This window comes from Pogona vitticeps, chromosome 6 (assembly GCF_051106095.1).
Source record: "Pogona vitticeps strain Pit_001003342236 chromosome 6, PviZW2.1, whole genome shotgun sequence".
In the NCBI taxonomy this organism is placed as follows: Eukaryota; Metazoa; Chordata; class Lepidosauria; order Squamata; family Agamidae; genus Pogona; species Pogona vitticeps.
The window spans coordinates 71,202,784-71,228,650 of NC_135788.1; the positions used below are offsets into that span (position 1 = coordinate 71,202,784).

At 41.0% G+C, this 25,867-nt stretch overlaps 1 long non-coding RNA gene across 1 annotated transcript; it reads right to left on the minus strand.

Moving 5' to 3' along the window:
* Positions 1 to 12,537: 12,537 nt before the first annotated feature.
* On the minus strand, positions 12,538 to 24,219 carry LOC144583556 (uncharacterized). Its single transcript, XR_013537402.1, has 2 exons — positions 24,060 to 24,219; positions 12,538 to 23,058 (listed from the first exon to the last, which is right to left on the minus strand). It is a non-coding gene; the product is annotated as an uncharacterized LOC144583556 (long non-coding RNA).
* Positions 24,220 to 25,867: the final 1,648 nt, after the last annotated feature.

A 25,867-nucleotide genomic window follows, 5' to 3' on the forward strand; every position in this document is an offset into this window, starting at 1 on the left:
AGGCCATCAAATACCATTCATTCTGCCTTCTTTAACACTAGCACATGGATAACACTTTTATGATTTTAAAATCTTAATATTATTGTCCTATTTAATATACATATTTGTTAATTACTATGTTACACTTGCTTGTTTAGTCTTTAAAAATGACACACCTCAACACAGATATGCATTGTTTATGTGAGTTTCACTTTTTCTCAAACATGCCGAAATCTCACTACTGAAACCGATGGTGGGTGTGCATGCACGCGTAATCATTAAGCAAAGTATCTTGAAAATGTACATCTTCATGGAGTGTAATTAAGTTATTTGGTTTGTTTGCCACACATGTGGGTACACATGGGAGGGGCAGTCCAGACAATTTGAAAAAAAACATTGAATCTTCAACTTCATTATTTCTTTATCAAAAAGAATACATATTAAAGAACTAAATTAAGCAACAATTACATTTCAAAGTCTGAGATAATCAAATACTTTCCAAAATTCATCCAAGTTGTAGAGGGAGGATGCAAATCATTTTGACTTTTGTACACTTTCAGATATGTATTCTATGCAATAAATGAAGACCAAACATGTCAAAATTTGTGTTTAATAAAATTTAAATTATACCATTACATTTGTTCACCTGGGTAAAACTGGGTCAAAATGTGGATTGGTTACATATGAACACAGGCTGCTAGATTACATTAATGTATTAAGTTGTATTAATACAGATACATGTGTATATGTGTGAAAACACACATTTACACTGTCTGCTTATCTATTTACTTTTATAATATATCCCCCTTAATTAAGAGCAGTAGGATGTGGCGAAATCATGTGATCCAAAAACTGATGGGACTGTTCCAATAATTGATCCAAATTGGAAGGTGGGGAACAAGAGACAGGATGAAGTGTCTTGATTTGTGCTTGTGTTCTTACACAAGATTGAAAAGAAAACTGTGGTCACAGAGACTGACCCCCAAAACTCACAGAGGCCTTGGGTGCAGCAAGAGCCATAACCTTTTCCCTCCATTCCTCTGCCATAATGGCCTGAGGGAGGGAGGCAGAATCTGTATTGCTTTGCTTTGCCTTTTCTTGTGAGGTGGTGATAGTTCTGCAAAGGTTCATAAACTATCACACCAGAAAGTACTGTAAACTATCATACCACAAAGTATGTGTATTTCTAGGTTTTGGAGTGCTTGAGATAAAGGCAAATAGTTAATAAATATGAGAGGTGGAAGAGGAGAAATCCAGTATGACCTGTGATTTCTGTGGTTCAGATATGTCCTGTAATTTAACTATTTTTAGGGCGGGGAAATGTTGTAAAATTCATATTCTTGTTACTGCCCGGTAAACCTCTGCTTCTGTGCAGCAGTGGTTCATGTTAATATCCTTGAATTTCTACCCCAGGGAAAAGCCCTTTAAATATCAAAGCAAACAGATCTGGTGAGAATTCCGGAGTTTTGGAAAGTACATATATATTCTTGAGAGAGAGCAAGTTTTTAATTTTTTTAAAAAGTACTTACATCATATATGCAAGAATATCTATGTTGTCTCCTATCTGACCACTTTGACAGATGAAGCTCTTAATTGATCTTTATCCAGGGATGCACAGAGACAACCCACCCACCCACTCTGTGGCCAAATAAAGGGCACACAGATCAGGGTCAACCTGACCTGTGTCTTTTTGGAGACATTGACCTGATCCTCATCTGCCTCCATAATGATAATATTTTTGTTTCAAATTCTTTCTAATGACCTGACTCTGGCAAATGCATATGGCAAAGCCTGGTCATGGAATGGTGCAGTCAGAACTGAAGAGCATCAGTGGCTGTCTGAAGAACTGATTTATTTCATAAAAAAAAAAACTTATTTCCAGTATCTATGGAAAAGAACCTCTCTCTAATCATGAGAAAGTTTCTAAGGCAGACACTGAGAAATGAGTGAGTAAAGGGCCTTAAAAGGGCTACGGAATCCATTGTCTTTGAATCATTCTTAAAAGAGCCATGCAAGGAGCCTATATTTCTTCACTACCTGTCCTTTCTGTCTCATTACATGGTTCCCATTACCTGTACCTGAAATTAATGGTGCTCTGGTCACAATACAGTGGTGCCTTGACTTACTAACTTAATCCGTCCCTGAGGACATAAATCAAAACGTTCATAAGTCAAAGCAGCATTTCCCATAGGAAAGAATTGAAAACCAATTAATCCATTCGGCCAAAAAATATATATACCCCAATAAAATAAAATAAAATAAAAATAAAAACACCCCCCCCAAAAAAAAAAAAAAAACGCACCACAGAAACAAACCCCTCCACAGCCCTGCAAAACTGATCCAGAACAATTTTTAGAAACCAAGAACCGCACCTTAGCATAATAGGCAGTTCCAAGCCTCCTCCGATGGCCTCCGCAGGCCGATGCTACCGCCACTGCTGGTCCTGCGGGGCCAAGGACTGAGGACAGCCCGCCAGGAAGGAGGAGGCGGTGGTGCAGGAGGACCCTTCCTCCAGGATCAGGGCCCCCTCTGCCCCATGCTGAGGACCTGGACTGCTCTTTGGGGCTCCTTGCCCAATGTCACTGCTGCTGCTGGGTCCCGCTCCCACCGGACCAGGAACTGAGCATAACCCCACCGTTGGGGGTAGCTCCTGAGGTGCTCTTCAGGGCTCCTCATCTGATGCAGCCCACCGATGACCCAACAGCAGTCAGTCCCTGGCCCAGTGGGAACAGGAAGATCAGCCCCTGAGCCACCCTCCAATGGCAGGCTGTGCTCAGTTCTTGGCCCAGTGGGAATGGGACCCAGCAGCAGTGGTGGCATTGGGCAAGGAGCTCCAAAGAGCAGCCCAGGAGCCACCCACCAATGGTGGGCTGTGCTTAGTCCCTGACCCGGCGGGAACAGGACCCAGCAGCGGCGATGGCATCAGGCAAGAAGCCCTGAAGCGCAGCCCAGGAGCCAACCACCAATGGCAGGCTGCGCTCAGTTCTTGGCCCAGTGGGAATGGGACCCAGCAGCGGCCGAGGCCGCCGTATCCCTTTCCGGGTACAGTACTTTTCTGTACTGTAAATGTTAAAAATTTCCCTGACCCCTGCTCTAACCATTGGGGTGAAAGAGCTACAATGAAGCAGCCTCTTCACCACCAACGATTAGTATATTTGAATTTCCCGCCCCTTTTCCCTGCCTTTTTTTCCATTCATATGTCGAAGCTCTGTTCGCAAGTCAAAGCAAAATTTTGCGAACGGAGCTGTTCATAACTTACAATGTTCATAGGAGAAGGCATTTGTAAGTCAAGGCACCACTGTAGTGAGGATGTGGTCAGACAAAGATTTGTCATGTGATTTGGTCTGGTCCGGTCTGGGAATGAGCTGGTTCACTCCTTTTCCTTTCGACAACATGATATATGGACAGTCAAGAACCCGCTGCTCCTGATCCATGCCTACCTGCACCATTTTGAGGACCAATCAGGGGCTTTTGCATTTTTGATGCAGATAGAATCACTAACCTTGGTTTGGTTCTAGCACGTTTGATTGCCAGGATCAAGCAAAGTGGATGGCTTAAGATGTTAATTTGCTTAAATCATTTGACAACATAGAGAAACTGAAAGCTTCCTCTCACTCCCCCATAGAAGGGGAGGAAAAGGACACAAGTGTGTGTTTTCTTCCTTTTAAAAGGCCTTGTAAGGCAGCATCAATGCACTATGCCACTCAGAATTTAAAAAAACCAAAACAAAATGAAAAGCTTCTTCCTTGTCCTCCACAGAGGAAGACATAGAAGAGGTCAAGGAGAAGAATCTATTTGTTGTTTTTCTCCATTTATTTTTCTTTCCTTCCTTTTAAAGGGAGGATGGACCAAATATGTTGCTTTGAGACATTGTGTCATTTCCCACCCCAAAACCACTCAAAGATCACACCAAGTAACATATTGTACCTCAAAGAGATCCTATTTAGGATGATCGAGCCCAATCCAAGTGGGCCCTAGGTCAAATCAAACCCAACCTGAACTGTCTCTGGAGGCACAAATGTTGATACTGAGGCTTTCCCATTTTGGGCATTTCATGAGAAGACAGGATTCTCTGGAAAATACAGTGACGCTGGGAAAGGCTGAAATAAACAGGGAAAAAACACCAAATATGAGATAGATTGACTCCCTAAATGAAGCCGCAGTGTTGAGGTTAGTTGAGCGGAGCTGTTGAGGACAGGACATTTTGGAGGTTGCTCATTCCTGGGGTTGCTGTAGATCCTCTCAGTATTTGGACTTAGGTCTTAATTAAATGAAGTTTTTGGTGTGTGTGTGTTTTTTTCAGACCACTCAAACATTAGCATTATAATGACTACATTGTAAAATAATGTTTTTATATGCAAATTATTTGTCTGCTGGAGACTTGGTTCAGATTTAAAGAAAACGTTCATTGTTTCAAGTTCTAAGGAGCTTCTTCAAATATAAGGTTCAAAAAGATCCAATTACACGACGCAGAACTGTCTGTCAAAGCAGTTTTATAAGCTAGCTTTTGAAAGCAATAATTTCCTAAATTCTATGGAAAGATCATTCCTTTTCTCTCAAAATTTAGAAAATTATCCCCTTTTTAAATGTCCTTTCCCCTTTCCATTCAATATATTTTAATTGTATTACTAGGAAACTAAAATGAATGGAACTATAAAATGAGATTTAAAAGAACTCTTCGATGTTCTGTAATGTCTCTTTATAATGGGGAACCAAAGAGAGAGACCAATTTTCTCTCTTGGCATTCTTGTGCCCATAGAAAATGTTTAGTGTTCCAACCAGAGTGGCTTGTCATTTGCCTTCAAATGAAGAAGCCGCTGCTGAGCCTCGGCTTCAGCAGCATGGCGTACCTTTGCAGTCTTCTCCAGAGGACGCGAGATCTCTTGTCAAGTCTCACATGAGCAGCTTTAGAAGAGGGGGGAACAGTAGGCTATTTAAGGGCCATTCCCCCCTCTTCACTTCCTCTTTCTTTCTGGCATTTGCAGAGAGTAGGAGATTAGCTGTTCTGAACTTAATCAACTGCTTTGGGGTTGCAAGGTCCTCGCAGCTCATCAGTGGATGGGGGGGTAGCAACGGCTTCCCCCCTCGGTTTGCCTTGCTATACTTATAGTTATTTAAATTACTTTTAAGTTCATTGCATTATTAGGAGTATTGTTTCAATTTATTTATTATTGATTGTGTGCTTGCACGTTTAAAAAGGTGAGGGTGAGACAGTGGTGCTTGCACGAGCCGCACAGCCACACATGCGGCATTCCCAGTCTTAAATAGTTATTTTGTTTTGTATAAATAAATAAATAAGTGGGAAAGGGGGGATTTCAGCATTAAGAATAATTCCATTGATAAGTGTTGGCACTTGACTGAAAAAGTGGTGGGGAGCGCACTTAGCTGTTAGGCTTCTAAAGAGCAGCGCCTTTTTTCCCTACACCCACTTTCTTCTTCTTCTTCCCCTTGCTTCAGTGTCAAGCATCTGCTGGCTGCCTGTTTCTGAATCACCATCGGTGATTGGCTGTAGACGAGTCTGGGGGAGTGGTTAGAAAAAAATTGATTATTCAATAGACTTTTTGTTTTGGTGAAAATTTTTAATTGATGATTGAGGTTTAAAGTATATAAGTTAGGCTAAGCCGGTTTTAGTTTATCTAATTAGGAATAATTGATTAGATATTAATTTGGGATAATTAATTCATTAGAGCAATTTCATTAATCAACTAAAGTGCTAGGATTGTAATTATAGAGTATTAAGTTAGTTGTATAACTGAATTTGATTAAGATTACAGGGAACAGGAAAATAAATTAATTTGAGCTCTATGGGCAGGGTTTATAGAGCCTTATACACGGCATAGAAAAGATTGTTCAAGAAAAAAATAGTTAAGAGGTATGTGAACGGAGGATGTTGGGACCATTCACAACAACTCCTTTGGAGACATTGCTCATCTCGTCTTTGGGTATAGTACCAAAGAAGGCACCAGGTGAGTTCAGACTGATCCATCATCTGTCTTATCTTGAAGGAGGGGCTCGGTTAACAATGCCATCCCACAGGAACTTTGTACTGTATGTTATACTGCCTTTGACGAGGCAGTTAACAAGGTACGTGAGCATGGTGTAGGGGCAGAATTGTCAAATTGTAACTTAAAATTAGCATTTCAAATTTTGCCGGTCCATCCACAGGATTTTGACTTGTGAGGATTTTATTTTCAAGGTCGTTTCTATGGAGATAGAGCGTTACCTATGGGCTGCTCGCGGACTGGGTAGGTCAGTGATTTAGGTATGCATCTAGCTGTGGAGCCAAAGGTGGGGAGTTTGATTCCCCACTGTGCCTCCTGTGCATGGAGCCAGCCTGGGTGACTTTGGGCAAGCTGCTCAATCACAAGGTGCACCCGAAAGAAGGGAATGGTATTATTGGTTTCACATGCAGCATTTGAATGTTACAGTTCTTTACTTAAGCGGAAGCTGAGGAGTGGAGTGGGAAGTAAAAATATGGCCCATTGCCTTGATGATTATCTTTTGTGGTGAACAGAACACGGGAAGGTGTAAATTTATACTAGATACCTTCCGTGCAATGACGAACAAATTGGGTTTACCTCTGGTGGAAGAAAAAACAGAGGGGCCAACTACATCTTTAACATTTTTAGGTATCGGGTTAGACACGACACAACAAACATCCAAGCTACTAGAAGTAAAATTAGCTGACCTAAGGCCAGGATAGCTTCACTGCTGAAAAAAAATTTTTAAAAAGTGACACCGAGGGAGCTACAGGAGATGGTTGGACATTTAAGTTTTGCCTGCAGAGTGGTAGCGCCTGGGTGCACCTTTATGCGTCAGCTTTGCAATGCAATGAAGGAACTACATCGTCCATTTCATAAAACTAGAGTTATGTATGGCATGCAGGAGGAATTGGAAGTCTGGAGTCAGTTTCTAGCTGAGTTTAGCGGCATTTCCTTTTGGAGAGAAGATAGGACGCTTAGAGTGGAGTTCCATTCTAAGCGTCCTATCTTATAGGACGCTTAGACGCTTATATATTCCCAACCCCAAGGAGCCTGCAGTGTCCAGTCGGACGCTGCAGGCTCCTTGGGGTTGGGAATATATTTTAGAGGCAGATGTTGCACAGTCAAGTGGCTGGAGGAATGGCACCACCAGAGACCTGACAATTTTGGAGGTTTTTCCCCCATAGTTGGAGCACTGTGTCTTTGGGCAAATGAATGGGACAACTCTGTGGTCTGTCCATGGTGCAACAATCTTACAGTGGTCTGCATAATTAATTAGTAGAGAATCCAGCCATTGATCTCTGAGAGGTGGAGAGCCCACTCTCACGGCCAGGAGGACCTTCATCAGTCCCATAATGACACAAACAAGATCCAGGGAAAGAAGAGGGGAGAGGGATGGAAGAAATTATTTTCCTGTCTATTGAACCTGAGTTTCTGAAGAAATGGGACTGTAATATCATAGTTATGAGTTGAACATTTTCTTTCTGAGCTAAGTTATAAATCTTGATAATATTTATCCGCCCTTTCATGGGAGTAGTAGGGGCAGCATCCTTTCAATTCATGATAAGACCATTACCATAGATCTGTGTTGCCGGTACAATCACTTCAACCTGTTGTAGTGGTTCTCAATTATTTCTCGGCACTCGCGTATACACTCCCCCACACTGCGAGGTACCTTTGTTTGTGGTATGCAAAGAGGTTGTTTTGCTTTCCCCACTGCTATCTTTATCTATGTCTTTCCAAACCAATTAACTGTCCTCTAAACCATATTAAAAAGTTTGGGCCTGTCAAAATCAGCCATAAAAATTCCATCAAATAAAGTTTAACTTTTGTCAGTACCAAGTTTCTCACTGTGAGTCATACACCTCAGCATCATGATTTTAGACTAAAAGTGAGAAAATATAAACAAATGAAAACAAGAACTTTGAACTTATCTATTTTGCTTCTTACTTGAGAGCAACTAATATCTCCAAGGTGTTCCCACAAACCTAAGAGTTAAAAACATCCATTTGGAAAAATACTGTTGGAAATGCGTAATATTTTATCAAAAGCTTTGTTACCTCTGGGAAGATTGCTACCTATTATGCCAATTATTTATTCATTTTAGGTCTGCAATTTGTATGCCCCCTTTTTATACCGGAATATGTTCAAATCACATTACAAAACAAAAACTAAAGAAAAGAGTATGATAAATAACCCAAACATTTTTAAAAAATCATAGAATCATAAAGTTGGAAGGGGACTATAAGGCTATCAAGTCCAACTTCCTGCTCAATGCAGGAAAATACAATGTGAAATTAAAAGACCTTACTAGACCCAGATAAATCAAGATTTATGTAAATCCCATTGATTCAACAGGTTCTCAAGTTCTACTCTAGATGAGACTAACACTTAGATTTAGGCTGAAGGCAAACTAAAACTCACATTGGCAGAGCAGACCTTCTTCATTCCTCAGACATGGAGGGTGTGATACTTAGAGCTTCCAAGATACATAAAGCTCCACAGCTTTTTAGTCACTGACTCTGTGTGCATGTTTTTGTGTTGTCATTTTAATTCACTGGTTCTCTCCCCCTGAAGTCAACGTCAACAAACTAGTCTATGATAAGCTGCCCCGAGCAGACGCTGTCTAGGGGGGTGGGGAATGAATAAATAAATAAATAAATAAACTCCAGAGATGGCACAGATTATGAGTTCAATAACTAGGGAAAGGAGTTGGGAGGGGGACTTGGGATCTACACTGCAAATCTGAGAGAGGCTGCAGATTCTATAACTGCTCTCAAACTGTACCACTGGCCATGATGTGCCTCCTGAGAAGGGTAATCGGGAGTTAGATCTCAGGATCTCCCCCCTGCCCACCCAGGTTGATACCTAATTCATCATTTAGGAACCATATGACTGTAGCTTTAAAATATTCCAAACTCATTAGGAGTGGGAGGAATCAGAGACACTTACATGAGACAATTAAGATGCCTTCTGTATTTCTTTGGGGAGAACATTTCACATTTCTGATACCACAGCAGGAAAAGCCCACTAAATGATAAACAATAAAAGCCTCTGAAGTACAGCAAATACTAATTCAGTTGAAAGAGCAGAACACAGGCTGATGAAGCAGTCTCAGAAAATTTTCTTCACCCCATGAAGTACTTTCCTACACTGAAGACAGTTCTACAGATTCAATGTGGTATCACCTTGATGCGTCCCTGGGACTATATTCATGAATGAATCCCCGTCCTTAGCCCATGGTGCAGAAGCATACTTAGTAAATGAAGAAGGAGCAACAGTTGTCATTACCTTATCATAAATCTTAACTGGCATTGCCATCGTCACCAAAAAAAAGTGGAATGAAACTGAGACAATGGAATAGCAATTGAATGTGGAGACCAGAAAGGAAAATGGCATTTTCAGGTCAGCTGAGCTTTAGGGTGAATGTACATATATGATTTCCCCCCATTTCACTCATGCTTTTGCACCTTGTTGAAGTAAGGTTGTGAAAAGGATCAGTGGCTAGGTTCTGTTGTTTCTTGTTTAGTTGCCTCTGACCTCTGAACAGGCACACTTTGCTCTATCACCCTCTCACTGACTAAACTATAGGTCTAGATAATTGAATTAAAAGGACTACAAGGTCAGACTTAGAAGAGAAAAGCTCTTAAAACCCAGTGGCTCAATGGGTGAATCAGTTATTTTCACTTTATTTCACATTCCTTTCAGGGGAAAAACATGTCAAGGGCTTTGCATTGAATTTGCATAGGAAAATGTGAACTTGGGAATGTAGCAAACAAAATCAAATTTTCACCATGCTATCTGGGCTACATCCTCTTTTTACTTCTATTTAGAGTGCATTGTGTACAGGAGAGGAAAAAAACAAGACACCTATTATCTCCCTTACCTTTAAGAGCAGGAAACCCAACTTTGAAAAGGGAGGGTAACAAGAAAATAGCTCCAGAGTGACAGAGGTTGGAGTAGGTGGTGGAAGATTCTCTTCCAATTGTTGCCTAATGGAGGCTTCTATTAATAGCTGGTCAGTCTAGCTCTGACAGTTCCTCTGACATAGAAAGATGATGTGGAAAAATAAACAGTTGTTTTCCTTAACTTTAGAAACTTGTTTAGTGTGTTATTTTTCAAGCAATAAAGAGAGAGGGAGAAGAACAGGGCACCCGCACTGTAAAACGAAGTATATAACAAGCATATATAACAAGCATTCATAAGCCGTACAAATTTTGCCTTCTTGGATCCAGACAATGGCAAATCATTAATTTGTCCTTTTTCACATTCAGTCTGCCCAAAGTTTTCAATTACATTTAAAAAAAGAATACATCAGAATTGATATATTCCTCTGGAGCTCCGCTGAGTTTATTCAAACATGCTTTGTGCTTTGCCAAAGTAATTATCTTTATTGGTCATGTACTTCAGTAGCACTTCGGCAAAGCATTTTCAGAGTGTCAAGTTATATTAGCCATAAACTACCTCACGAAGGAAATGGTTTGAAATACCTTTCCAATGGTGACACTTCAAGAGGTTTTAGTGAGTTCTTCTGCCAAGAGATTAAATTGCTTCTTCAGACACAAAAGTACTTTATTTTTAAATTATTGGGGTGGTGCTTGATATTTGTTCAGTTTAGTAAGGATGGAAAAAATGTATTGCCCAGTTTTTGGAACCGGCCACTTCTCAATAGTGGTCCCCAATAGGTACAAGACGCTAGAGATATTAGGCACCAGCCTTCATCAACCTCCCAATCTGTTCCTCTCTGGCATTATTTACTCCACACCTAGCATGTTCCTCAGGACAGCTGAGTTTGTTTGGAGCTTTACAAATTCTTTTTTGGGGTGGGAGGCTTTCCTCCGATTCATTATCTCTCTCCTAAACTCTCATTCTTCCAACTGGCATCTCATTAGTATTAGTTTGCATTCTGTCCGCTACATACCTGACTGTTAAATGTTGCAGGCAGGAATGAGAAAATTTATTCATTTTGCTTTCGCTCACATCCAGTGAAAGAACCAAAATAGAAACCTCAAGCTTTTTTTAACCTGCCTATGAAGAAATTTATGATTTGTTGTATAAAGTGAAATTCTCTCACATTTGCACTGGCCAGACAGAGAGAATCATATTTTACTTTCTGGACATATAACTGTTAAGGATGAAGAGCTTCTGTAGGGGTAAACAGTGTGGGTGGCAACCCTAATACAGTATTAACATGGCTGAATAGCAGGAAATCAAAGCCAGACTTGTAAGCCAAATATCTGTTCTGAGCTCAAATCAGTCAATTTCAGTTTTCCTGAATTGTTTAATCTTGATTCCACCCGCACCCCCGCAAAACACACACACACAACTTGACTATTAAAACGTTTGTGCATTTCTTTACATTTTCAACACAAATTATCTGAATCAAATTCCTTATCCATTTCTAATCTGACACAAAATTACCTAGTTATAGCCTTACTTCAAGTGGGCATGCTCCAAATTAATGCATGTTAATTTTTGATCACTGAAGAAAAGTCTTGTGGCACCTTTAGGACTAACAAATTTATTTTAGTGTGAGCGTTTTGTGGGTTACAACCGACTGTACCTGAGAAAAAGGATTGTAATCCATACCAGAACAAGCTTCTACTTGCTCCATTTAAACAAAAATTATCCATGCTGAAGCAGACTACCACACCTGCATCATGGTAAGGGTTTTAATTTGTTAAGGCAGATCATGGTATTTTATTCCATTTTTACCATTCTATTAGTTTTCATTTCATTTGTTATGTTATGTGTACTTTACACAATAGGTACCTAGTGCATTGTGAAGGCTAGATTGATGGACGAGGACTCATATGGCCTGGATTCAAATCCCCACTCAACCATTGAAACAAAATCGGTAAAAACACTCCTTAAATATCTCACTTACCTTGAAAACCCTTACAGGCAGGGACGGGGACTTGTGAGTCATGACTCACTGTTGAATCCAACTTAAATTGGATGGTGAGTTGACTTGGACTTGACTTGGGGAGTTTTTGAAATACTTGAATTCAACTTGAGCCTCCAACCCATTTTTCTGAGTCATGTTGTTGAGTCCCTATTAGGGACGGATCTCCCTACCTCCTGCTGCCACTTCTACCACTGCGGCTGCTGTCTTCAGAGGCAGCAGGTCTGGCTTCCCTTCCAGGAGTTGGCTGTTGCCTCCTCCCATGCACTGTCCACCCAGTTGACAGGCTGGCACATAAGCAGGGTCAGGGGCAAGCTCTGGAATAGGGAAGTCAGCCCACTGTCTCTGCCTACACACCTGCCGCAGCTGAAAGAGTAGCACATGTACAGAGGCACGGTCCAGCTCCAGGAAGGGAAGTTGGCCTGCTGTCTTCACATGCACATGTGCTGGCCTGGCTTCCCTTTCAGGTCTGTTGGGCATTGACTTGAGACTTAGACTCAAGGCTTTGAATTCAGGATTCCAGTCAGAAGACTCAGACTCAGACTTGGGACTTGTACCCAATGATCCAGACTCAAGAGTCGGATCTGAAGACTTGTCAACATCCCTGCTAATAGGATCATTATAAGTTAAATGTGACTTGACGGCACAAGACATACACCTTAAACAAATACATTTTGAGCCTTATATTCTTCTGAGTGGGGTAATACCTTTAACAGGAAAAATAAATTCAAAAATGAAAAAAAAATACAAAAAAAGAAAACCTTTGAATGCTCCACAATTTCCATTCAGGGTGTTTTTCCTTAAAGAAAGCAGGGCAAACATTTCCTCTCCTTTCTTCCTGATTTTGGTTCACATTCATTGTGAAAAAAGTTCTGGATATTTTATGACAGCTTTGTTGCTTTCTTATAATGGTATTATCCTTACTGTAGCTTTTTATACATCCTTTCTTCCCCCCCCCCCCCGTGCACTAACATAGCCAATGATGGGGTTGGGTTTTGTTTTGTTCTGCACATTGACAAAATGTGCCACTTCACTGAAGTGTGACCTGAGCAGCTCCCTTAGGCATCACAGCCACGCACAACCTGGAGCAGCTCAGAACAGGACATAGATTTGTCAGTGGAAAGGCTGCAGCTTAATGAGATCGCTAGAGAAGCGCCATAATGAAGGCCACATAATGAAAATATTAAGGACATAAAATCATTTATTTATGCTGGAAATATTGGTGACAGAACTGCAGCACATCGAGAAGCTTTTTCTCCCTCCCTGTTCAAGCATTTAGCAGATGTCCTCCTTGTGATCTGCTGCAGATTGTCTCCCCATCTGCTTAGAAGTGTTTCTCTTGTGCCGTACCAGCTGCAGACTTTCATATGCCATGGTAAGTTTTTAGAAGTTATTTCCCCGTCTGTAGCATTATACTTCACACGTGTGACTTAGGTATACAGTCTGTGTTATTCTAACAGCTGGTCCTGTTACCTCGGTCTCACCCCTCTTTTCTCCCCATCCCTTCTGCTGTTATTACTATTGGAGTATAAGAATTGCCAATTTATCACCTTAAATCTCTCCATCAGTGATTCTCAACCTTTGTGGCCTCCCATACATTTTGGAATTCCTCGCTATTTCCCATAGTGGCTGGAGGTTCTGGGAGCTGAAATCCAAAACATGTGGACGACTGAAGGTTGACAACCTACTTTGCCTCTTCTCCCCTACTTCCTTCCAGCCTAATGGCTGCAATGAGGATTGTAGAGTTTTGAATTTCTGGTTAAAATCTTTTTTGCTACACAGTGGAAGTACAGAGACTCACAGAGGAGAATAGCTTCAAGTTCCCCAGATGGTCCACTCCTTTCTCATTAACTGGCACATAAGTGCTCTCTTACTCTGAGACATTTGTAGGAGAAAGAATAAAAAAGCACATTTCACTACCTACAGCTGTGAACATATCAACAGCAAATTCTGCTTCCACAGACTAAAGAGGGGGGGAAGAGATGCACTCAGCAAAGAGAGGCTTCACCTCAAAGGCAGAAGGGAGCTATCGGTTAATACTTGATATATTGACAGTCACCCTAGCCCAGAAAAGTCCCTCATAATCACTCAAACTTCAACAGTGGGAAGAGAAAAAGAGCATTGGTAATATGCTGAAGGCACTGCACTTCTTGCAGGGATGGGGACCCTAGAGCCTTCCAGATACTGGCAAGCGACTGTCTGCATCATCTTTCACAGTTGGCCTGGATGGCTGAGGCTGATGTGGTTGGAGTTCGGCAGCATCTTAAAAGGCCAAAGATTCTCTACACTTGCCTTATGCAAGGCTTTCATTACCATACTAGAAGTCTGTATCACCCAACAGGTAACATATCACACTCTGTCCCCTTGTTTGTTATGTCTCTTTTCCCCTCCTCACTTAGGAAGCACGTCTTCCCTTCATGAAGACTCTGAAAATCCCACCCCTATATAAAATGTGCACTGCTTCACATCTGCAACACATCTGCAACAGTGATGACAGCAGCAAATCACCACTGATAAAAAGTGATTTATCAGCCCAACTTCATTGCTTGTTTGGGAGCTGCAAAACAGTTGCATATTGCATGTTGCAAAACAGGATTTCAGCCAGTGTATTGTTGTGGATGGTCCCTGCTGTGATGTAGGTCTTGGTATTGACTGGGAAATTAAGACTCATTAACTTTACAGAAGACCTGCCCCACTGGCGATACCAAAATTGGTTTGCTGATGGGGTCAGCACAGCGGCTTGCAATTTTGGACTCTCTGTGGGGCCAAGTCCATGCAGACTGTCATGATGAGTCCCTGGCCAAGTTTGCCACTATATCACTGATCCTAAGGAAAAACTCGGCAGGTTGTGATAAAACTCCTCTCTAGCAATATGGAAACCTTTGTGTGTGTACATATCCTTCAGCTCTGAACTTGATTAGGTAAGAAAACAAGGCATTTATTTCTAAAAGCAGTCCAAAGGAATTGTCGTTGTTGTGGTACAAAATTGGGAATCAAAGAGATACCCTTTGCCCTTTTCATTAAGCCTATCCATCTGCTCATTTTGCCATTGATTTTCTTGGTGCAGTAGGAACAATTCCAAGAAAGCAGATGATAATGGAATCTTCCCCTTGCTAGAAAATGCTTATACGAAACCAGCACGACAGGCCTTGCATTATCCAGCCCTGTTAACTAGAAGCTTGAAACTCTAGCCAAGCCTGCATTTAAAAGAAGTTACAACTGCTCCATTCTCTTTGAAATCAATTTACTGCTGTGCTCACCATGGTCTCCAGAGAGAAACATTAGGACGGGCTCGGGGAAGGTTATTGAATCATTTTCCCCCTTTGATTGTCATGAGTAATGGTTTTCAAATTTTAACAAAATAAGTCCTAAAATGTGTAACATAGAGAGAGTCACATAGAGAATTGTGACCGTGTAATATCCAGAGTCACCTTTTGACTTTGTGAAGTCTCCAAGGAAGCTTGCAAAACCCAGCAATATAAACCATAAACAGGTAATCAAAAATAAAATAATCACTGACATCAATATAAAAGAAAACAGAAGCAGAGTAAAAACAAGGTGAGGATTTTCCGGTTTCCTCTGTCAAGGAGAAGGCAACCATAAAACAACTTGGTTTGCCTTTCTTCAACGGGAAAAAATCAAGTATATGATGAATCCATAAGAGCATCTTCAGTTGGTGTGCAAGCAGTGGGGCTGCTGTCTCATTTTCAGAAAGTCCCCCAGCATCTTTGACCCATTGGTAAGATTAGTTTAAAATGCCTTTATTGACACTGAACCACTTTGTATGAACTTACTGTATGACCTTATACCCTCAGGCTGACATTACACAATCAGAGTACTGAAAATGTTAGACTTAAAAGTTAATTCCTTCAAGGTAAAAGTTGGAAATTGGGAAAGCAACAAAATTTTTCATATTTGTTTTCACTTGAGGTTCTTTCAGGGAATGCTGCTTTCATTTTTGTGAAAGGGACCAACTCTTTGGATCATTTCATCTTGTATTTATTTCCCTATTCATGTTTTCTGGCACTAATCCAAAAAAAGTCCTAAAGAACCCATAAAAACTACTCCAAAAAGTAGAGGCAATGCAACAGAGAAACAGAGAATCAATCAACTCCAAAAACAGGCACCAGTACATGGACAAAAGAAATAGTAATCAGAACAACAGGAGAGAATGCTGCAATCGGTGTCCTACCATCACCATCTATACAGCCCAAGGGAATACTGGCACAGTAACAAAGTCCACCATGTTCCCACGTACTCTCCACAGAAGCAAACAAAACCGCCGACACCAAAATAGATACTAGGGATGTACACTAGCACCAAAATTCAAACTGACAACTTGGATTCAGACTTCGGGATTCAGAAGCATTGGGGAACATACCCTGGGCAGCACTGGCTCACAGGATTCACAGAAAACTTAAGGATTGTTATATGCATCTTATTGTGCTGGACGATGTTAAATCCACTACAGGGCCAACCAGCCACCCCCCAAAACAAAAACTCCCAAGTATATGAGTTTTCATTTGGGGGAAATATAGATTGAAATGTGATTTCTGGAAAGGCTTGAGATATTTTTACAGGTTAGAGTTAGAAAACCTTGTCTTGGAATTCATTCCCGAAACTAATGAACTTAAGAGTGTGTTAATTCAAACATTTTGTTTCCAAGCTCTGTGCACAATTCACCTGAGGATTTAAGACTAACCTTGTCTGAGTTAATCTTCAGAATTTTCAACCATTCTTCCTTTAGTTCCTCTCCAGTTCGATTCTAGATGCCATCACAGCTATTCTGGCTTTGGCAGCTCTGAACTATGAAGCTGTGTTGCATCCAAAACAGCCTCCAATGATGTTCTCCTACCTCCATTTGTTTTCTGATTGTCTTCATATTGAAGGCAGTGAATACAGCTGCATGTCAGTCCCATTCCTTAAGATTTTGGGGTCAAAATCTGAGTTTAGGAATAGATCTTTGTGATGTGGCAAAAGTGGGGCAACAAGGTTTTGTGGAGGCCAGAATTGATTCTTGGACCACATGAATGTGGAAATGGCCTATGATGGGCCCATGATAGGCCCAAGTGCAGGCACCTACTGGGGTTTTTTTTTTCTGTCACCAACTTTTCTCCTCACTTTTTGGTGTGCCAGTAATGTATTAGGGCAGTGGTCCCCAACCTTGGGCCTCCAGATGTTCTTGGATTTCAATTCCCAGAAATCCTGGCCAGCAGAGGTGTTGTGAAGGCTTCTGGGAGTTGTAGTCCAAGAACATCTGGAGGCCCAAGGTTGGGGACCACTGTATTAGGGCACCAAAGGTTCAAACACAGTGAGACCTTGTGCTAACTTGTGGCAAGGTGTGGGGATGGGTAACCAAGCTTTAAAGCCACCTCACAAACAAAAATGGTTTATCCTCCACTGCTGTTTAATCTAGGATTTGTCTTCCTGCCTAGAGACATAGAGAAGTACAGCAAGTTCCTGAGATCTCATGCATCAATCTGACAGACCAAATATTGAAGCTAGCCAGTGACTTGTTACAGAGACTGACACCTCTCTGTGTTCTGCAGCCAGAAAAGTCCATTCTCAACAATTGGATCTAGCTTTCAGAGTACTCTCCAGGCAGTGGAGCTGAGTGTCACAGAAGGGCAGCACAATGTTATTTATTTACCTTGGTTTTATTATATTCATAATGCCATGGATGAGGGCAGGTATTAGTGGGATTTTCTGCCTCAAGTTCCAAAATAACTCAACTGGCTCTACTGTGTGTCTTGGTTTATACAAGGAGGGATGGAAGGTACTGTTTGCTGCTCTGCTTCAGACAGACCAATATCTTGTGCTGGTCCTGCAATCCTGCCAACATTGTACACAAGAAAAATAGAAGCTTCTGGTATGAATACCAGTATCACCTAAAGCTGCTTCCTGCCAGATCGACATAAAAGAAGTTGCAAAGAGTGAAGTCTCACATTTTTATCTAAATGTGAGGCTTCAATATTCACAACTTCTTTTATGGTTTTTCTCTAAATGGGACACAGAATACACAGCATATTGCATCGTAATGTGGAAAGAGAAACATACTCGTGAGCCACAATATGGTTACTGATGACTGTGTCAGATGTAGAACAAGACTCAATAGTTATGTTGTAAACGAATAGGCACAGAATTAACCTGCTGAGGTGAAGGGGTTGTCTGAAGTCAGGTATTCTTGCTTCGTATGTGACTAAACTGAAGTGCCACCAAACACTTGTAATCTCAGAAAGACCCAAGCTTAGGCTTTTGTCAGACTCTGTCACCTCATAGTTCTGTTTTGACCTGCTACCGACATAAGTCAGGGGAAATCCACTGCAATAACAACTGCCCGGTTTGTAATTTTGCTGCTCTTTCCCTGGTGCATGTCAACTGCAGGTCAATGCCATCATTTGAGCTGTAGTCTGACTGCACTCAGGGGAATGCTGTGTGAACTGCTGATCAGTATTTGCAATATTAGGATACAAACGGGATTGGGCAAACACCAGTTGTTATAAGGCTTTGTTTAAGAGCTCTCAGAAATGCTATCTGAGGCATGGAGATCGTTTCTAAAAAGACCACCAGCAAAAGTTCCGGTTGGACAGCTTCACCTTAGGTAAACCCACTTTGCAAAGCAATGATCTGCGATCTTTCTAATGTTTCCTGGTTTGACATATTCAGCAAGAGGGAGAGAAAAGGCGGATCAAATGAACATGTCAGCAATATTGAGTCTGAACAGCAAGCGACATCCTGGGCTACTAACTGTGACCAGGCGTGGCATGGAACAGACTGTATTCATCAGGAGTAATCAAATAACAACATCTCCACAGAGACAGGTTTGATGGGCATTAACTCCCAGAATACAGATTAATAAAAGCAAGCACATGGCGAAATCCTCATGCCTATCACTCCGCAGGCGAGTATTACAACATATTATAGTCCAGCTAAATAGTATGAGACATACTGCTACAGCCACTCCAGACATTGCTTCCTCCATGCCTTCTAACAAGCAGCAAAAAAATACTTGTCCATAACCCTGTTCCAGAAGCCAACGATGTGGCCTAGAGCTGGAATGATCTGAGAAAAGTTACTTTTGAGACAACTCCTTCTCGAATGCCATTAATGATGCTGGCTGGTGGATTTTGAGAATTGTTGTCCAGAAATGTAACAAACCTCAAGCTCTGGTTTGTGCTAGTTCAGGGACAGGTAATGTGTACTCTTCTGGATCTTGATTATCTACATCTCTCATCAAGCCAAGCCAGCTCATATAATGGTGAGTGATGACAGACTTCGTGTTTTAACAATATTTGGAGAGTCACGTATTTCCTACCCTTGTGCCAGATGTTACAAGGAAGATGGGAGAAAGAAGCAGTTTCTATTTTATGTCTAGTGCAGCTCTCAATATACAACAGATAAAACAGAAAGAGGCTATAGCACACTTTAGCACTAGCATAAATTGCGTCTTCTCAGACTGTGGAGAAGGGGTTGAGTATTCCTTCTCTGGACACTTCCCAACAATGGGGATACATTTTGCAACAGGTCATCCTGAAAGTCCCCATAGCCACAAGATGATCTACCATGGGAAAACCTTCCATAAAATTACTGAGTCTTATCTGCCCTGCCCTGCCTTTATCTGGGATGTGGTGGCAGTGCAGGTTAAATCGCAGAAGCCTCTGTGCTGCAAGGTCAGAAGACCAGCAATCATAAGATCGATTCCAAGCACCCGTCACTTGTCCCAGCTGCTGCCAACCTAGCAGTTCAAAAACATATAAATGCAAGTAGATAAATAGATACCACCTCAGTTGGAAGGTAACGGAGTTCCATCTCTAGTTGCGCTGGCCACATGACCACAGAAACTGTCTACGGACAAACACTGGCTCTACAGCTTGGAAATGGGCACCACACCCTAGAATCGGACACGACTGGACTAAATGCCAAGGGGAAACTTTACCTTATCTGCCCTTCTAAGAACAAGCTATGTGAAATATTTGGCAATGCATCCCAAAAGGATAACTTATCACAATACATAGTTGTTGAGAAAATCAATCCCACCACCACCAACTCCTGCAAGGTGTGCAACTAAAGGAACCTTGGGGTGGTAGGTCAGTAGTTTCCATTTCCCATCTGTGGTCCCAAATGATGCTGTGGTCCTTCTCAGCATTCTGCAGGACTGTAGACTCAGATTTAGTCTAGGAGCAATAATGGCTGTGTTTCACTGATTTTTATGACCATCATTCCACTCTGGGAATTTTGATCAAAAGCATCCAACTCTTACAACACAAAAAGAAATGAACTGAACACAGTATCCACACCAAGATAATATAAAGAATATTAGCATTCTAGTGGTTCTTCCAAGTACAGTGCAGAAAACAACAACCCTCCCTTTTTCTATTAATACAATCTCAAGAGTGTCAGAGCCAACTGCACATAAAGATACCATGGAAACATTGCTAAATTGAAATGTCGAGTCTTAACTACACTTACTTTGGTTTTAATAAGTTAGTTTGCTCTATATGTATATCCAATGATAACACAATTACCACTCTTTCAGTCTAAAAATTATGTACACTCAGCAGCACTGTGCTAAATCTGGCTCTGCATTGACAAGAGCTCTTGGCACATAGCATGAATGCTGTCACATCATTGCATAAGGTGGCTTATATCCTATTTCTCAGGAATGGCCAACTGAGAGTCCATGGGGCAGATTCAGCCCCTGGGGCAACTTTACCTGCCTTCCTATTCAATCAGATTTTAATCAAGTGCAAGATCTCATTTGTACCTTTCCAGACAAAGGAAAGTAGTCCAGCATGAAAGTCCTGTACATGTTTACTCAGAAGCATGTTTACACAGACGTATCTCCCATGTGTTCAATGGAAGTCACTCCTAAGCAATTGTATTTAGGATCCTTAGCAATATAATGTTATGGCCTAAAAGCAAGCATTACCCCCAGCTATGATAGATCCAACAAAGTACTAGCATTTCTTGAAGTTTTGACTTCCCATTGAGCATTTGACTCAGTAGATCTACAGTGGCTGGAACCTAGGTCCTTTTTAAGGAAAAAAGTGGGGTAAAAATATTTTAAATTAATAAATAGATGGAGGCCAATGAGCAGAGTCTTGTTTGTCTGTCCTGCTCAAGCAACAGTCTTTTGCAAAAGCCATATGACATTCATAAACCTAGCATAGGGCAGATGCTATGTACAAGTGGAAGAGGTGCTGGCTTCAGTAGGCAAGCCTTCAGTTTCTGCCTGCACAACAGAGATGGTAGATGATGCACAATTTTGACCATTGCATTTTTCCCTTCCCCCCCCCCCCCTTTTTTTCTTTTGGCAAATATATGTCCTTCTGATTTCAACAGGACTTGCTCTCTATCAATGGAAAATCAGTTTATTTGCACACTCATGCACGAGTGCGGAAATTCTCTAGCATTTCAGGGAGCCCTGCCAAAAGAGATGTCTAACATTTTCTGAAGGATCTTGGTGTAGCTATACTAGAGGTCCAAAGCTGGAGAAAACATAGCACTCGTTCAGAAATTCTTTGTTCAGAATACATATGGTAATACAACACTTAATGTGTCATTCAGAAAGAAGCTACAAAGGAAAGAGAGTGCCAGAGAAAGGGAAAGACAATGCAGATTCCATTTTAGTTAGTTGCTGTGACTAGAAATCTGTGACTGTAAAAGCTGTTCTTCTCATTATTATTTATGAGTTGGATCCCCATTTATTCATATTTGCCTCCTGAAATCAATGAAACTTCACTTAGCCACAACTAACATTTTAATTTCAATGTGTCTATTGCAAGGTGATCATCCTTCAAGTTACACTCTTTTCCACTTTTTTGATACATTTCTTGCATCAAAAAAACATACCAAACAGCATACAGTACAGTAATATGCATTTCTGGACAAACTGCATACAAAGATAAATGTTCGGCTTAATTAAACAAGAATGTTCCTGCAGGTCTTCCTTTTTAAATTTTCAGACTGAAGCAGAAATGGGATGGAACAGATTTATGAGTGAACACATGTGCCAGAAGTAGAATATTCGGTCTGTCAAAGATATGATTTTCTCTTTCTCTTTTTTTTTTCCTTTCTTTCTTTTCCCTTTCCTTTCCTTTTTTCTTTTTCTTTTCCTTTTCTTTCTTTCTTTTTTTGTGAACATAACAGCAAAATTCCTCTGGAATGGAACAGTCCTTGATTCGGCCCTGAGTTTGCAGGAGCCAAGTTTCTGCGTAAGTTGAACAGAAGTAGGGAAAGAGTGGATTCTGAGTAAAATTATCCACCAAAAAAGTGTTCAACACCGTTAAAAGAAATTGATTGCCTAATATGAACAGACTTTCATTATCCCAGAACTCTGAACCATGATGCATGCATATAATGTAAGTTACTGTATAATATAACACTGCAGTCCATACACTTTCAAATGGTAGGGAAAGTCTGTTTTAATACAATTTAAATTCAAAAAGTTTTGGAGGGCTAACTAAAAACTTGATCCAAGAGTCACTTCGGAAGAAACGTAGATGCAGCTTTCAAACTGACTTTTCTTTTCCTTTTTAGAAAGTTGTGTTTCAAAATCCAATATAAATGTCTGCTTCCCAAAACCCTCATGTCAGATTAGATATAGATATAGCCCCGTTTGTCTTATCTTATGCACATACAGCCCACAGCCCACTGATATCAAGATATGGAGAGCTGGATTTCTTAGATACAGTCTGATTATATCTGGATTTAACCCTAAATTCTTCATTAGTCACATTGATGTGTATCAAACATATATTTGAAATATAGATTTAGAGTAGGAACAGATGATGTAAATAATCCCGATAGTCTTAAATCTATTAGAGCAGAAACAGGTATTGCAAATAATGAGAAAAGGGAATTGCTTAATTGCTGAAAGAGTCTGAGTGCACAGCAGGAGCATTTCTCATCTTACATAATTTGCAAATCAGCTTGGTTTGTTTTGTGGTTGGTCTTTGGGACTTAAGCACAGGACGCCTTTGAAGTCTGAGGTCTCAAACATGGAACTCTGCCTGCAGTCTAAGAAGGGTTTTTAAAGGGATTGTTGTGCCTTTTCGCTTTTGAATGTGCTTATAGTATTGATATTGTTTACCATTTTTAATATAGAATTTCTCTAATTCTTTTTAATATCTGTATACTTACTGTTTTTAGCTTTTAAATAGTGTCTTTTGATGATATAAGCCACCTTGGGTCCTTTTCAAGGAGAAAGAAAGAAAGAAAGAAAGAAAGAAAGAAAGAAAGAAAGAAAGAAAGAAAGAAAGAAAGAAGGAAAGAAAGAAAGAAAGAAAGAAAGAAAGAAAGAAAGAAAGAAAGAAAGAAAGAAAGAAAGAAAGAAAGAAAGAAAGAAAGAAAGAAGTGCTTTTAGTTCAGAACACTAGCTCTCTTTAAGAACTGTTTCTGACCTTGGCTAGGGTAACTCACAGCCCTAACATAGATACAGTTCAATTTTTAGCCCTAAATCTGATTTTCAATGTTGACTATAGTGAACCCATTGAACAATGGGATTTGTTAATTTAGTGCTTATTTATGTCTCAGGGATGTGGTGGTGCTGCGGGCTAAACCGCAGAAGCCTGTGCTGCAGGGTCAGAAGACCAAACAGTCATAAGATCGAATCCACGCGACAGAGTGAGTACCCATCGCTTGTCCCAGCTCCCGCCAACCTAGCGGTTCGAAAGCATGCAAAATGCAAGTAGATAAATAGGGACCACCTCGGTGGGAAGGTAACAGCGTTCCGTGTCTAAGTCGCACTGGCCATGTGACCACGGAAGATTGTCTTCGGACAAAAACACTGGCTCTGTGGCTTGGAAACAGGGATGAGCATCACCCCCTAGAGTCGAACATGACTGGACAAGAATTGTCAAGGGGAACCTTTACCATTACCTATGTCTCATTAATTCAGTTGGTCTAATTAACTTGATCCAACATCTTGCCCATAATATTAATACACATGTCCCTTCCTTACTTTCAGCACTGAGAGGCATATAAACCTTATAGGTGAAGGTCCGTTTTAATCTTGCTAGGTGTATGTCGAATATTATTTTATTACACTGATGTTTTTCTTTGTTTTCAAAAATTGTAACCTATATTCAGGCAGAGTGAGATAAAATAACCAAATAAAAATATCTTGAGAAAATCATTTGTGGGGGGAGGGAGAAGCAATAGGGGGTGCGCCTATTTGGCTTCCTTTACCTTACCTTGAGTAATATCTCCTGTTTGGACTATTTCTCGCTTTTCATATTATGCATTTTCTGTACAATCAGAAGGTATAATGCATCATCTCTGTTGCAAAGGACTTTAAAAATTAGACCATTATCCCTGAAAAGAAAATGTTCTAAGTAGAGTCTCAAATCAAGTTAACTAGAGTTTTCTAAGCCCAGTCATTTAAGCAATGTCATCTGAGCAGATGTTTATGATGCATTTACAGCAAATGTGGTAATTTAAGTCTTTTCACCTTTTTCAGTTCACTGTAAATCTAAACCGCATAATAAGTTAACACAAGTGCCCCTGGTGTTGTGAGGCTACAAAAACCTCATCATTTAAGCTCCATTCGGTGGGAGTGGGTGGGAATGTCCTGCTGCCAAATGCATGCTAGGCACTTTTCTCTTGCCTCCGAAGCGCTTAAGATTTGTGGGAAACAAAAACAGCACCGGTCACACCTAATTGACCAGAAGTCTGTAGAGTACCACACAACACCAAATCATATTGATTCTCAATTATCAGTGAATCAGAATGAATTTCTTTTTACATGTGTCCTGAGTATCACCACCACAGAGACAGCAGAAGCAGCTCTCAAGGACTCCCACAGCAATTGAAAGAGTTGATTCTGGCAGCTGCTGTTCTGTCCTCACACCTAGAAACTGTGCATCCAAATAAACTCATTGAACAGTTACAGGCATGGGGGGGGGAATGCCTTCATACCTATTCATCCATGCTTTGAAGTACAGACAAAGGAACAATCCACATAATCCGCCAGTATACTTGGTGTTCATTGTTATCATGGTGTTCTCTTTACTGCTGATTGTAGCTGTGCTTGATTATTGTCCAAATTTGCTTTTACTCTAACAGCCAACCGACCTATGTGTTTCCAAAGAGATGGTTGTGTTACTCTGTTGTGGTGAAAACAACTTGGAATCCTGTAGCAGTTTAAAGATTGCTGCTTGTTACAGTAGCTGTCTGGATAGCTTAGTGAGTTGATCATCTGGTTGTGGAGCCAGAGTTTGGGCGTCTGCATCCCTAGCATGCCTTCTAGGAGGAAACAAACAAACAAACAAAAAACAGCCTCTGTGACTTTGGGCACACTGCATAATCCCACCGCACTCCGAAAGAAGAGAATGATAATCCATTTCTGATTCTCAGTACCTTGAAAACTCTGAAAACATTGCTATGAGTTAAAATTCATTGACATCAGATGATGATGATGACAATGACTGTGGTCCACTTCATTAGATGCATGGAGAAAAAAAAGCCTGTGCATTGGCCAGCAATGATTATCAACTGAGTGCTGCAGCAGAGTTTCTCTAGAAAGCTGTGAGGCTTCCCCAGTAGTGGCCCATGCTCTACTGCCTCCAACTGATCCCACTCCCAGTGCAGCCTACCAATCCTTCCAAACATATACTGATGTTTCCTCATTCCATGAAGAAACACCAGCCAGGGCCACGGCGTAGCTTCCTGGTGGCTTGCCTTACCCAGGCTGGGAAGGCACTGGCTGTATAACTTCCTACAGGCCTGGTGTCTTGTGCTTTGCACTCTGAGCTCCTCCTTGTTGAGTTCATGTATGGATGTTGGAAGACAGCAACTGCACCGTGGCACATCAGAACATGGGGAACTCCAGCAACAGCTGCCAGAGGTTGAAAAGGTATAGAGGAACTGTCAGAGTTCATAACAGTGCCCTCATCCAGCCTAGCAGTAAGAGCCTGTCCAGGGGCTCTCCTTTGTCTGAGTGAACAGAATAACTTCTGTGGTACAGCTCTAAGAGGTACAGTAAACAATAACAATCACAATG